This window comes from Mesoplodon bidens (assembly GCF_964165515.1).
Source record: "Mesoplodon bidens genome assembly, chromosome: 5".
Lineage (NCBI taxonomy): Eukaryota > Metazoa > Chordata > Mammalia > Artiodactyla > Ziphiidae > Mesoplodon > Mesoplodon bidens.
Genome location: NC_138161.1, coordinates 90863429 through 90874543, shown reverse-complemented (window position 1 = coordinate 90874543; position 11115 = coordinate 90863429).

Sequence of the window (11115 nt, the reverse complement as noted above, 5' to 3'; positions counted from 1 at the left end):
AAATATAGTTTTTTTTAATATATGCAATGAAGTTAGGTTTCAGAGTCCTATTGTTATAAAAAGGGTTTTAATCTATGGGAAGATTTGGTGATACATTTTAAGGTCTTATGGGATGTGGGGCAGTGTTTATTGTGCAGAACATCTAACAGCCCTGCTTCCACCCAAATGAATACCAGTGTCATCAACTAATCTTTGTGACAAACAACATTACTTTCCCCCTCTCTCCAATATTTCCAAAACCTCCCCTAGAGGATAATATTAAGAGGAGAGAAAAGTGCCAAAACAGCATAAGTACATTACATGGATTAAAGAATCTCCATTTTTTCGCATTGCTAGAAAGATACAATAAGCGACATGCTACTCTGTACCTAACTGTCATCTTGGAGAGATTTCTGGGATGGCAACAGATATCTGAGAAGTTAGGAATTTTTGCCTGAAGAAAATAGGATCTAATGATGTTGCTTAAATTATTACATAGAACTAAATTTTTCCCCATTATACATTAGGTGAGGAATTATGGTTTTTCAGATAGCTTAGCTGTACCCAAGAAATAGTTGTCAATAGTGAATTTTAATACCTCAGGGAATAAGCTAACTGTAAAAGTTAACTGCAATATGGGGGCTACTTGTGACCTAAGGGAGAACAATCTTCATGGACTTCTGTGTTGCCATAGGAGATATCCTTGGGAAACAAGGATATGGAGTCAAAGAAGCCTGGCTGTGAAAAAAAGAAAAATGTCTTTTCTCTTACTAATCTGCCTTTTGTCAATGTAATTTGCAGGCCCCCAAACACTGAACATAAGAGGGTAGCAAAAAAGGATTGTTCTACCCTGACAATGGCATACTAACTAGCAGGAGATGAGAAGCAGAGATTTTTTTGTTTTTGAAGATGGGAGAAAGTTAAACAGGTTTATTTGCTATGGAGAAAATGTCAGTAGACAGGAAATGGTTGAGATAATGAAGAGTGGAGCTGATCAATTAAGGGTGCATGCCACAGGATGAACCGGGAAGCCACAGTGAAGGGATTTCTCTTTCCCAGGGAGCAACTGTGGAAGTCGAAGCAAAATATTTGGGGATTTGGCATCAACTGAAGGGAAAAGCTCAGGAATTCTTGCATTTTACTCAATATATTTAATCATTAAATGTGGATTATATTTTGAGTAAATCTTCAGAGGGTTTATTAACCTAGTTTCAATTAATTCTTCATACTTGTTTTTTATTGAACTTTTAAAGTATAACATATATAAATAAAATTGCCTAAATCATAAAATTATAGCTCAATGAATTGAATAAACCCCTATAACCACCAGCCAGGTCAAAAGACAGAATATTACTAGCACCCTCAGAAGTCCCCTCTTGACCTCTTCAAGTGAAAGTCTCCCCTCAAGGTTGACCATTAATCTGACTTCTAAATCATAGGTTAGTTTTGCATGCTTTTGAACTTTATAAAATATATGGAATTATACAATATACTCTTTTTTGTCTGACTTCTTCCACTCAACATGTTGTTGAGATTCGTTGTACGTGGTTGCAGATTTTTTATTCTCATTGTTATATAGTATTCCATTGTGTGTATACACTCCCAGGGTATATATCCATTCTACTCTTTATTGTCATTTTTGTAATTTGTAGTTTTAAATATTATGCATAGTACCACTATGAACATCTTTGGTTTTGCCTTGGTTTACACACTTACATATTTCTATTGCATATAGACTTAAGAATAGAAATAAAGGGTAAGTTGGTTTTTTAACTGCCAAAATTTGTTGACCCGTTTTACTAGCATGGAGAAACAGTGACATCTGGTGCATAAAACAATGAATTTCAGGTTTCAGTAAATATTTGAAATTTTATAGAGAATCTATTCTTAAAGGTGATATGAAGTCACAAGAATCCGTATGTACAGTGAGCTTATACTTCTTGTATCTGATATTAAAATTAATCTACAATGTATTCACTTTGAACACAAAGAATTTAAGAATAAAATTCATAAACTCATAAATAATTGATAGGTCAAGTAATTAGGTAAGATTAACAGATTTATGGAAGAAATGCTATTTTGATGTGTACTAATGACAATATTTTAAAATGCAAATCATTATCCTTAATGTTGCCACAAAGTGAAAGGCTTTAAGGTCTGTGAAAATATGCAATTTTCTTTCTAACCTAAACTAAAAAATCTTGAACAAAACAAAATACAAATATACAGGAATACTATGCTTATAAGGTAATTAAAATGTAAAACTAGGGCTTCCCTGGTGGCACAGTGGTTGAGAGTCCGCCTGCCGATGCAGGGGACATGGGTTCGTGCCCCGGTCCGGGAAGATCCCACATGCTGTGGAGCGGCTAGGCCCGTGAGCCATGGCCACTGAGCCTGTGCGTCCGGAGCCTGTGCTCCGCAACGGGAGAGGCCACAACAGTGAGAGGCCTGTGTACCAGAAAAAAAAAAAAAAAAGCAAATCCTAACTATTTGCTGCCTACAAGAGATCCACTGAATAATAGTAAAGACAGAGTGAACATAAAAAGATGGAAATACACCAAACAGTAAATATATGAAAGCTGGTATGCTATAGCAATGTCAGACAATACTGACTTCAAGACAAGAAGCATCGTCAGACTTAAAGAGGGTCATTTTATAATTACGAAAAGATCAGTTCATCAAGAAGACATAAAAATCCTAAAGTGAATACACAATGACTCCCCTGGTGGCACGGTGGTTAAGAATCTGCTTGTCACTGCAGGGGACATGGGTTTGAGCCCTGGTCCAGGAAGATACCACATGCCACAGAGCAACTAAGCCCGTGTGCCACAACAACTGAGCCCGTGGGTCACAACTACTGAAGTCTGCATGCCTAGAGCCCATGCTCCACAACAAGAGAAACTACCACAATGAGAAGGCCACGCAACACAATGTAGAGTAGTCCCCGCCTGCTGCAACTAGAGAAAGCCCACGTGCAACAATGAAGACCCAAAGCAGCCAAAAATAAAAATTAATTAATTAATTAATTAAAAAAATAATGATATTTCAAAATACGTAAAGCAAAAATGGCCAGAATTAAAGGGAGCAATAAATAAATCCCCAAAGTTAAAGATTTTAATACTTCTCTCAGTAATTGGTAGAATAAGTAGACAAAATATCAGCGCAGGTCATCATATAAGATTTGAACAACACTATAAATCAACACAATCCAAGTGAAATTTACAAAACACTATATCCAACAACTGCTGAATATTTATTTCTTTCAAGAGTGCATGGAACATGCACGAAGGTAAATCATATGCTAAACCATAAAACAAATATTAATAAATTTCAACATCTCAAAATCATATTCCCTGTCCACAACCAAATTAAATTAGAAAAAAGTAGCTGAACAATATGTGTAGTATGACCTTATTTATGCTAAACAATATTTTTTTAACATCTTTATTGGAGTATAATTGCTTTACAATGGTGTGCTAATTTCTGTTTTATAACAAAGTGAATCAGTTATACATATACATACGTCCCTATATCTCTTCCCTCTTGCGTCTCCCTCCCTCCCACCCTCCATATCCCACCCCTCTAGGTGGTCACAAAGCACGGAGCTGATCTCCCTGTGCTATGCGGCTGCTTCCCACTAGCCATCTATTTTAATTTTGGTAGTGGATATATGTCCATGCCACTCTCTCACTTTGTCACAGCTTACCCTTCTCCCTCCCCATATCCTCAAGTCCATTCTCTAGTAGGTCTGTGTCTTTATTCCCATCTTGTGCCAGGTTCTTCATGACCTTCTTTTTTATTTTTTTCTTAGATTCCATGTATACGTGTTAGCATACGGTATTTGTTTTTCTCTTTCTGACTTATTTCACTCTGTATGACAGACTCTAGGTCCATCAACCTCACTACAAATAACTCAATTTTTTTCTTTTTATGGCTCAGAAATATTCCATTGTATATATGTGCCACATCTAATTTATCCATTCATCTGTTGATGGACACTTAGGTTGCTTCCATGTCCTGGCTATTGTAAATAGAGCTGCAATGAACATTTTGGTACATGACTTTTTGAATTATGGTTTTCTCAGTGTATATGTCCACTGGTGGGATTGCTGGGTCGTATGGTGGTTCTATTTTTAGTTTTTTAAGGAACCTCCATACTGTTCTCCACAGTGACTGTATCAATTTACATTCCCACCAGCAGTGCAATAGTGTTCCCTTTTCTCCACACCCTCTCCAGCATATATGGTTTCTAGATTTTTTGATGATGGCCATTCTGACTGGCGTGAAGTGATACCTCATGGTAGTTTTGACTTGCATTTCTCTAATGATTAATGATGTTGAGCATTCTTTCATGTGTTTGCTGGCAATCTGTACATCTCCTTGGGAGAAATGTCTATTTAGGCCTTCTGCCCATTTTTGGATTGGGTTGTTTCTTTTCTTTGATCTTGAGCTGCATGAGCTGCTTGTAAACTGTGGAGATTAATCCTTTGTCAGTTGCTTCATTTGCAAATATTTTCTCCCATTCTGAGGGTTGTCTTTTGGTCTTGTTTATGGTTTCCTTTGGTGTGCAAAAGCTTTTAAGTTTCATTAGGTCCTATTTGTTTATTTTTGTTTTTATTTCCATTTCTCTAGGAGGTGGGTCAAAAAGGATCTTGCTGTGATTTATGTCATAGAGTGTTCTGCCTATGTTTTCCTCTAAGAGTTTTATAGTGTCTGGCCTTACATTTAGGTTTTTAAATCCATTTTGAGTTTATTTTTGTGTATGGTGTTAGGGAATGTTCTAATTTCATACTTTTACATGTACCTGTCCAGTTTTCCCAGCACCACTTATTGAAAAGGCTGTCTTTTCTCCACTGTATATTCTTGCCTCCTTTATCAAAGATAAGGTGACCATATGTGCGTGGGTTTATCTCTGGGCTTTCTATCTTGTTCCATTGATCTAAGTTTCTGTTTTTGTGCCAGTACCATACTGTCTTGATTAATGTAGCTTTGTAGTATAGTCTGAAGTCACGGAGCCTGATTCCTCCAGCTCCATTTTTCTTTCTCAAGATTGCTTTGGCTCTTTGGGGTCTTTTGTGTTTCCATACAAATTATGAAATTTCTTGTTCTAGTTCTGTGAAAAATGCCAGTGGTAGTTTGATAGGGATTGCATTAAATCTGTAGATTGCTTTGGGTAGTATAGTCATTTTCACAATGTTGATTCTTCCAATCCAGAAACATGGTATACCTCTACATCTATTTGTATCATGTTTAATTTCTTTCATCAGTGTCTTATAATTTTCTGCATATAGGTCTTTTGTCTCCTTAGGTAGGTTTATTCCTAGATATTTTATTCTTTTTGTTGCAGTGGTAAATGGGAGTGTTTTCTTGATTTCACTTTCAGATTTTTCATCATTAGTGTATAGGAATGCGAGAGCTTTCTGTGCATTAATTTTGTATCCTGCTACTTTACCAAATTCATTGATTAGCTCTAATAGTTTTCTGCTAGCATCTTTAGGATTCTCTATGTATAGTATCATGTCATCTGCAAACAGTGACAGCATTACTTCTTCTTTTCCAATTTGTATTCCTTTTATTTCTTTTTCTTCTCTGATTGCTATGGCTAAAACTTCCAAAACTATGTTGAATAATAGTGGTGAGAATGGGCAACCTTGTCTTGTTCTTGATCTTAGTGGAAATGGTTTCAGTTTTTCACCATTGATGATTATGTTGGCTGTGGGTTTGTCATATATGGCTATGATGTTGAGGAAAGTTCCCTCTATGCCTACTTTCTGCAGGGTTTTTTTTTTTTTATCATAAATGGGTGTTGACTTTTGTCAAAACTTTCTCTGCATCAATTGAGATGATCATATGGTTTTTCTCCTTCAATTTGATAATATGGTGTATCACATTGATTGATTTGCATATATTGAAGAATCCTTGCATTCCTGGAATAAACCCCACTTGATCATGGTGTATGATCCTTTTAATGTGCTGTTGGGTTCTGTTTGCTAGTATTTTGTTGAGGATTTTTGCATCTATGTTCATCAGTGATATTGGCCTGTAGTTTTCTTTCTTTGTGACATCCTTGCCTGGTTTTGGTATCAAGGTGATGGTGGCCTTGTAGAATGAATTTGGGAGTGTTGCTCCCTCTGTTATATTTTGGAAGAGTTTGAGAAGGATGGGTGTTAGCTCTTCTCTAAATGTTTGATAGAATTCGCCTGTGAAGCCATTTGGTCCTGGGCTTTTGTTTGTTGGAAGATTTTTAATCACAGTTTCAATTTCAGTGCTTGTGATTGGTCTGTTCATATTTTCTGTTTCTTCCTGGTTCAGTCTTGGCAGGTTGTGCATTTCTAAGAATTTGTCCATTTCTTCCAGGTTGTGCATTTTATTGGCATAGAGTTGCTTGTAGTAATCTCTCATGATCTTTTGTATTTCTGCAGTGTCAGTTGCTACTTCTCCTTTTTCATTTCTAATTCTATTGATTTGAGTCTTCTCCCATTTTTTCTTTATGAGGCTGGCTAATGGTTTATCAATTTTGTTTATCTTCTCAAAGAACCAGCTTTTAGTTTTATTGATCTTTGTTATCATTTCCTTCATTTCTTTTTCATTTATTTCTGATCTGATCTTTATGATTTCTTTCCTTCTGTAAACTTTGTGGGTTTTTGTTCTTCTTTCTCTAATTGATTTAGGTGCAAGATTTGGTTGGTTATTTGAGATGTTTCCTGTTTCTTAAGGTAGGATTGTATTGCTATAAACTTCCTCTTAGAACTGCTTTTGTTGCATCCCATAGGTTTTGGGTCATCCTGTCTCCATTGTCATTTGTTTCTATGTATTTTCTGATTTCCTCTTTGATTTCTTCAGTGATCACTTCATTATTAATTAGTGTATTGCTTAGCCTCCATGTATTTGTATGTTTTGCAGTTGTTTTCCTGTAATTGATACTAGTCTCATAGCGCTGTGGTCGGAGAAGATACTTGATACGATTTCAGTTTTCTTAAATTTACCAAGGCTTGATTTGTGACCCAAGATATGATCTATCCTGGAGAGTGTTCCATGAGCACTTGAGAAGAATGTGTATTCTGTTGTTTTTGGATGGAATGTCCTATAAAGATCAATTAAGTCCATCTTGTTTAATGTATCATTTAAAGCTTGTGTTTCCTTACTTATTTTCATTTTGGATGATCTGTCCATTTGTGAAAGTGTGGTGTTAAGTCCCCTACTATGATTGTGTTACTGTAGATTTCCCTTTTTATAGCTGTTAGCATTTGCCTTATGTATTGAGGTGCTCCTATGCTGGGTGCATAAATATTTACAATTGTTATATCTTCTTCTTGGATTGATCCCTTGATCATTATGTAGTGTCCTTCTTTGTTTCTTGTAATAGTCTTTTTTTTTAAAGTCTCTTTTGTCTCATATGAGAATTGCTACTCTAGCATTCTTTTGATTTCCATTTGCATGGAATATTTTTTTCCATCCCTTCACTTTTGGAGTGTATGTGTGGCTAGGTCTGAAGAGCATCTCTTGTAGACTGCATATATATGGGTCTTGTTTTTGTATCCATTCAGCCAGTCTATGTATTCTGGTTGGAGCATTTAATCCATTTACATTTAAGGTAATTGTCAATATGTATGTTCCTATTACCATTTTCTTAATCTTTTGGGGTTTATTATTGTAGATCTTTCCTTCCCTTGTGTTTCCTGCCTAGAGAATTTACTTTAGCATTTTTTGTAAACCTGGTTTCGTGGTGCTGAATTCTCTTAGCTTTTGCTTGTCTCTAAAGCTTTTAATTTCTCTGTCAAATCTGAATGAGATCCTTGCTGGATGGAGTAATGTTGGTTGTAGGTTTTTCTCTTTCATCACTTTAAATATGTCCTGCCACTCCCTTCTGGCTTGCAGAGTTTCTGCTGAAAGATCAGCTGTTGTCCTTATGGGGATTACCTTATGTGTTACTTGTTGTTTTTCCCTTGCTGCTTTTAATATTTGTTCTTTGTATTTAATTTTTGATAGTTTGATTAATATGTGTCTTGGCGTGTTTCTCCTTGTATTTATCCTGTATGGGACTCTTTGTGCTTCCTGGACTTGATTAACTCTTTCCTTTCCCATATTAGGGAAGTTTTCAACTATAATGTCTTCAAATATTTTCTGAGTCCCTTTCTTTTATCTTCTTCTTCTGGGACCAGTATAATTCGAATGTTGGTGCATTTAATGTTGTCCCAGAGGTCTCTGAGCCTGTCCTCTATTGTTTTCATTCTTTTTTCTTTATTCTGCTCTGCAGTAGTTATTTCCACTATTTTATCTTCCAGGTAACTTATCCATTTTTCTGCCTCAGTTATTCTACTATTGATTCCTTCTAGCGAATTTTTAATTTCATTTATTGTGTTGTTCATCTCTGTTTGCTTGCTTTTTAGTTCTTCTAGGTCCTTGTTAAACGTTTCTTGTGTTTTTGCCATTCTATTTCCAAGGTTTTGGAGCATCTTTGCTATCATTATTCTGAATTCTTTTTCAGGTAGACTGCCTATTTCCTCTTCATTTGTTAGGTCTGATGGGTTTTTGCCTTGCTCCTTCATCTGCTGTGTGTTTCTCTGTCTTCTCATTTTGCTTAGCTTACTGTTTTTGGGGTCTCCTTTTTGCAGGCTGCAGGTTCATAGTTTCTGTTGCTGTTGGTGTCTGTCCCTAGTGACTAATGTTGGTTCAGTAGGTAGTCTAGACTTCCTGGTGGAAGGGACTAGTGCCTGTGTTTTGGTGGATGAGGCTGTTTCTTGTCTTTCTGGTTGGCAGATCCATGTCTGGTGGTGTGTCTTGGGGTGTCTGTGGCCTTATTATAATTTGCGGCAGCCTCTGTGTTAATGGATGGGGTTGTGTTCATTTCTTGCTAGTTGTTTGGCATAGGGTGTCCTGCACTGTAGCTTGCTGGCCGTTGAGTGGAGCTGCGTTTTGGTGTTGAGATGGAGATCTGTGGGAGATTTTCACTGCTTGATATTACGTGGAGCTGGGAGGTCTCTTGTGGACCAATGTCCTGAACTTGGCTCTCCCACCTCAGAGGCACAGCCCTGATGCCCGGCTGGAGCACCAAAAACCTGTCATTCATGTGGCTCAGAATAAAAGGGGGAAAAAAAAGAAAAAAGGAGAAGATAAAATAAAATAAAGTAAAATAAACTAGTTATTAAAATTAAAAATTAATTATGAAGAAGAAAAAATATTTTTAAGTAAAAAAAAAAAAAAAGGACAGACAGAACCCTAGGACAAATGGTAAAGGCAAAGCTATACAGACAAAATCACACACAGAAGCTTACACATACACACTCACAAAAAGAAAAAGGGAAAAAGACATATATATCTTTGCTCCCAAAATTCACCTCCTCAATTTGGGGTGATTCGGTGTCTATTCAGATATTCCACAGGTGCAAGGTACATCAGGTCGATTGTGGAGATTTAATCCACTGGTCCTGAGGCTGCTGGGAGAGATTTCCCTTTCTCTTCTTTGTTTGTGCAGCTCCCAGGGTTCAGCTTTGGATTTGGCCCCGCCTCTGTGTGTAGGCCACCTGAGGGCGTCTGTTCTTCACTCAGGCAGGACAGGGTTAAAGGAGCCGCTGATTCGGGGGCTGTGGCTCACTCAGGCCAGGGGCAGGGAAGGGTACAGATGCGGGGCGAGCCTGTGATGGCAGAGGCTGGCGTGATGTTGCAACAGCCTGAGGCGCACCGTGCGTTCTCCCGGGGAAGTTTTCTCTGGATCACGTGACCCTGGCAGTGGCGGGCTGCACAGGCTCCCAGGAGGGGAGGTGTGGATAGTGACCTGTGTTTGCTTACAGGCTTCTTGGTGGGGGCAGCAGCAGCCTTAGCGTCTCATGCCCGTCTCTGGGGTCCGCGCTGATAGTCACGGCTCACACCCGTCTCTGGAGCTCCTTTAAGAGGCACTCTTAATCCCCTCTCTTTGTGTACCAGGAAACAAAGAGGCAAAAAAAGTCTCTTATCTCTTCCACAGGTCCAGACCTTTTCCCGGACTCCCTCCCGGCTAGCCATGGCGCACTAGTCCCTTCAGGCTGTGTTCACGCGGCCAACCCCAGTCCTCTTCCTGGGATCCGACCTCCAAAGCTGGAGCCTCAGCTCGCAGCCCCTCCTGCCCTGGCGGGTGAGCAGACAAGCCTCTTGGGCTGGTGAGTGCTGGTTGGCTCTGATCCTCTGTGTGGGAATCTCTCCTCTCTGCCCTCTACACCCCTGTTTTTGCACTCTCCTCCATGGCTCCGAAGCTGCTCCCCTCTGCCACCCACATTCTCCGCCCTCAAAGGGGCTTTGTAGTGTGTGCAAACCTTTCCTCCTTCTCAGCTCCCTCCCACTGGTGCAGGTCCCATCCCTATTCTGTGTCTCTGTCTTTTCTTTTGCCCTACCCAAGTACGTGGGGAGGTCTTAGGTCTTCTGCCAGCATTCAGTAGGAGTTCTGTAGGAGCTGTTCCACATGTAGATGTATTTCTGATGTACCTGTGGGGAGGAAGGTGATATCCGCGTCTTACTCTTCCACCATCTTGAAGCTCCTCCTCTCTTGTTTTTATATTTTGGAAGTGATATATGTTTTATTATGAGTGTCTTTAAAAATATGGCAATGGTTGGTAAAGAAATATAGAAAATGAAATAAAACTCTAAATTAGGAGGGAACAAGTAAAGAAAGAGCAGTAACTTAAAAATCAGAAAAAATAAGTTGAAGGACAGGGAAAGGGAGAAAATATTAAAGTAAGTAGGAAACAAAGTAAGATGAAAGGAATAAAAGCAATTATATCAGTTACCTAAATATGAATGAAACTAATTTTCTCATTTAAAAACAGAACTGACACTAAAAAACAGAAATTACAGTTTAAAAAATGCTAGGTATATGTTGTTTATAAGAAACAATGTAGGGGCTTCCCTGGTGGCACAGTGGTTAAAAATCTGCCTGTTAACACAGGGGACACAGGTTCGAGCCCTACTCCAGGAACATCTCACATGCTGCAGAGCAACTAAGCCCATGCGGCACAACTACTGAGCCTGCACTGTAGAGCCCACGAGCCACAACTACTGAAGCCCGCATTCCTAGAGTCCGTGCTCCACAACAAGAGAAGCCAACACAATGAGAAACCCGTGCACCACAATGAAGAGTAGCCCCCAGCTTGCTGCAAATAGAGA